This window comes from Ascaphus truei, chromosome 20, assembly GCF_040206685.1.
Source record: "Ascaphus truei isolate aAscTru1 chromosome 20, aAscTru1.hap1, whole genome shotgun sequence".
NCBI classification, from domain to species: domain Eukaryota; kingdom Metazoa; phylum Chordata; class Amphibia; order Anura; family Ascaphidae; genus Ascaphus; species Ascaphus truei.
In genome coordinates this window covers 8,811,251-8,815,455 of record NC_134502.1, presented here as the reverse complement: position 1 = coordinate 8,815,455, position 4,205 = coordinate 8,811,251, and the positions used below count along the sequence as shown (strand labels likewise).

Here is a 4,205-nt window from a genome sequence, read left to right as displayed (position 1 = left end):
GAGTCGTTTATAACCCGACTGAGACCAGATTAAAAAGTTTTTACCTAGCATCCCCGGAGCGAAATCTGGATCCTTGAGTAATGGGGTCATCAGTAATTGTTTGGTGGTAAGCTTATGTCTAAATTTGGAATTCCCCCATACCGCCAGAGAGTTTGCCATGGCCTGAAGCAGCATCTTTATTGTGTTTCCACAACGTTTGGGAAGCCAGATTAAATCGTGCAGCTCAACTGGTGCACAGTAGTCTCTCTCCAGTGCCACCCATCTCCGCAAGGACGGGTCTGAGTGCCACTGGACAATTTGGCTCAATTGGGCTGCCGTTTAATATGCCAACAAGCAAGGTACCGCTAATCCCCCTTTTGTAACTGGTCTTTTTAATATGCTCTTCGCAATTCGCAGGCTTCTGTTGTTCCAAATAAAATTCAATATTCGAGACTGTAAGGAGAGGACATCAGCGCGAACTAAAGGTACCGGTAGGGTCTGGAATAGATAGAGCACCCTGGGGAGGAGGTTCATTTTAATACTATGAATTCTCCCGAACCATGAAATACCATAACCGGCCCATATTCTGAGATCCTCCCTTAGAGTCCTGAACAATTTTGGGTAATTTGCTTTGTAGAGTGAATTATAATCTCTGGTAATATATACCCCGAGGTATTTGATAGAGGAGGCTTGCCATTTGAAATTGAAATTTATTTCTATCAATTTTTCTAGCGGTCGTGGTAGATTTATGTTGAGGGCTTCTGATTTGGTCTGCTTGATTTTGAACCTGGAAATTTGATTACATTTTCCCAAAATCTCAAAGACATTGGGCAGGTAGGTGAGGGGTTTAGACAGTGTCAGGATCACGTCATCCGCATACTGCGCCACTTTATGAGCTTGGTCCTTTATCTCTATCCCTGAGATATCGGTGCTTAAGCGAATATGTGCTGCTAGAGGTTCGACACACAGGGCGAATAACAGCGGGGACAGAGGGCACCCCTGCCTTGCTTAGGACTCATTCTTAAGTATACCTCAGTAGTAGCGAGAGCTGTAATATAGCCTACTATATCAGATAATACCTGTTGCTCAGCCAACAGACATCCATCTCCCTCTGTGGTGTAGTGCTTAGAGCAGTGGCCTGGTATATGAAAGATCAAGGAAGGGTTCAATTCCTGCATGGTGTATTATATAAAGTACATAATATAATAATATATAAATTATACTACACCATGTGGGAATTGAACCCCTGATACTTCATATGCTAGTGCAATTCTCTAACTGCTACACCACTGCTAACTACAGTCCATCACCCAATTAGAATATACCTTCCAAACAACCATAGGGTTGTTTACAGAGGATAACTCTTCATCCACAATGTGGTGTAGCGCTCAGAGCAGTGGACTGGTAAATGACACGATCAAGGGTTCAATTCCTGCATGGTGTGGTATAATATATATATAAATGTCAAATGACGCCGCATGGCCTTTTTGAAAGGAGCTGCAGGGAAAACACTGACATTTGAAGGAGAAGAGGACTGAGGACCATGTGAGCGGACCAGGATGGTAGAGGCTCACCAGCAGGGGAGGAGTTAATGGAAGGAGAATGACACGGGATAAAGTCACATGGAGTATTTATTTCCTATTCTTATACAGTGATCCCTGAGAGTGTGTAACAGACACCTCTGCCCTGCGTCCTGCGCTCGGGGTCACTGAGAGATACTCTCCCCGCCTCCTCTGGGTTCTCCGACAGGTACTTGTGGATCAGTTCGGCCAAGTCAACTGTGCTGATTTTTATCCACCCGTCTTCACGCATGTGATATACTGACATGGGAGGGATAAGGGTCACTTCTATCTGTCACTGTCCCCTCTCCTGTTTCTCACCGTCACTGCCCCCTCAACTGCTTCTCACTGTCCCCTCTCCTCCTCTCTGTCACTGTCCCATCTCCAGTTTCTCGCGGTCCTCTTTCCTGCTTCTCTCAGTCTCTGCCCCCTCAACTGCTTCTCACTGTCCCCTCTCCTGCTTCTCACTGCCACATCTCCTACTTCTCACTGTCCCCTCTCCTCCTTTCTGTCACTGTCCCCTCTCCTCCTTTGCTCTGTCACTGTTCCCTCTCCTCCTTTGCTCTGTCACTGTTCCCTCTCCTCCTTCGCTCTGTCACTGTCCCCTCTGCCTTCTCACCGTCACTGTCCGCTCTCCCTCTTCTCACTGTCATCTCCTCCCTCTCTCTGTCACTGTCCCCTCTCCCCTTTCTCTCTGTCACTGCCCCCTCTCCTCCTTCTCTCTGTCACTGTCCCCTCTCATCCTTCTCTCTGTCACTTTCCCTTCTCCTCCTCCTCCTCTGTCACTGTCCCTTCTCCTTATTTCTCTGTCCACTGTCCCCTCTCCTCCTCTCTGTCACTCTCCCCTTTGCACTGAGCCCCGCACCCCTCCTCTCACACACCCTCTCTCACACCCCTCCTCTCACACACTTACAGTTGACGACTCCTCCGGAGTAGGCGGTGCGTGGCGTGAGCGATAGCTCTGCGTCCCAGGTCATACACCTCCTGCGGGGTCAGGTCATAGCGGTAGCCGCTGTCCATCACCCCATACGCGTAGGAGTTCCCACAGCCGGTGGAGAAGATGTCACCCGATAACCGTGTCCCGTTATCATCCACGTAATACAGGCCGGGGCCCTGAGGAGGGACAGCAAGAGGCCACATCTCAGGAAGTGTGTGTGTATATTCTGACATATACCAGAGGTGCGCAAACTTTTCCCGTGTGCACCCCTGCCTGCTCTCCTCAGCGCCTAGCGCCTCTGCTCGACCCCAGCGTCAATTGATGCACGGGGTAATGTGACGTCACATCGCCATGGTAACGTGACATCATGTGAGCCCCATGACACCGGGATAACAGGACGACGCGTCGCTGGAAGGGAAGTGTATTATAGACGCCTCGCGTGGCCCCCGGCATTAATTAATTTAAATGCCTGGGGGGAGAGCGCGGGACATCTATAACTGCAGCGCCCCCCAGAAAATCTAGCGCACCCCCCAATTTGTGCATCGCTGACATATATACACACACTGTGTACATATTGTATATATGGTGCATTCAACACATTTACATATATATACACACACATATCATATACATACATACATACACACACACACACACACACACACACACACACACACACACACACACACACACACACACACACACACACACACACACACACACACACACACACACACACACCTTGATGTGTCTCTTAATTAAATTCAACTTGTAACACCTAGCCAGGACAACAGCCTGTTTAGAAGCACCATTTGTTTAAATGTGCTAATTGAGCTGTTTGGGCTGAACTTAATTCAGTCAGGTGACTTGTAAGCGTTTCGCCGTTAACACGGCTTCATCAGGCTCTGCCTGCAAGCGTAGCTCCAGACCGCCAGCCTTTTTGTCCTGTGGAGGCTCCCGTAGTCGTTTGTTGTCACTCCAACACTAATCTGCACTAATCAACATGCACAAGTCTAACCCACGCCAACTGTTCTCTGTCTTTGATACTCTACTCAAACCACCCTCAGCTGCCTCTCCTTCCTCCATCTCCGCTCAGGACTTTGCTGACTATTTTAAGGAAAAGGTGGAATCCATACGTCAGAACAACCCCTCTGTTTCTTCCCATCCTACACCTCTTCCTAACTCTCCTCCTGCCTTCCTTGACTCTTTTTCCACTGTCTCAGAGGAGGATGTGTCGCTGTTGATCGCCTCTTCTCCCTCTACCACTTGCCCTCTTGACCCCATTCCCTCCCATCTCCTAAAACCTCTTGCTCCTACTATAATCCCAACGCTCACACACATTTTTAACTCCTCCCTCTGCTCTGGAACCTTTCCATCCTCCTTCAAACATGCAACAGTCATACCATTACTCAAAAACAGCAAGCTTGACCCTACCTGTCTTTCAAACTATTGACCTGTCTCCCTCCTGCCTTTTGCCTCTAAACTCCTTGAACGTCTTGTATTCTCTCGCTTGCTCCATTTTCTCAACACCTATTCTCTCCTAGACCCTCTACAATCTGGCTTCCGCACTGCTCACTCCACGGAAACAGCCCTCACTAAAATAACTGACGACCTACATGCTGCCAAAGACAGAGGTCATTACACTCTGCTCATTTTACTTGACCTCTCTGCAGCATTTGACACCGTGGACCACCCTCTTCTCCTTCACATTCTCCATACTCTTGGTATTC

General features: G+C 48.5%; 1 long non-coding RNA gene across 1 annotated transcript; it reads right to left on the bottom strand.

Moving 5' to 3' along the window:
- Positions 1 to 1,592: 1,592 nt before the first annotated feature.
- LOC142471336 (uncharacterized) lies at positions 1,593 to 3,070 on the bottom strand. Its single transcript, XR_012789406.1, has 2 exons — positions 2,452 to 3,070; positions 1,593 to 1,799 (listed from the first exon to the last, which is right to left on the bottom strand). It is a non-coding gene; the product is annotated as an uncharacterized LOC142471336 (long non-coding RNA).
- Positions 3,071 to 4,205: the final 1,135 nt, after the last annotated feature.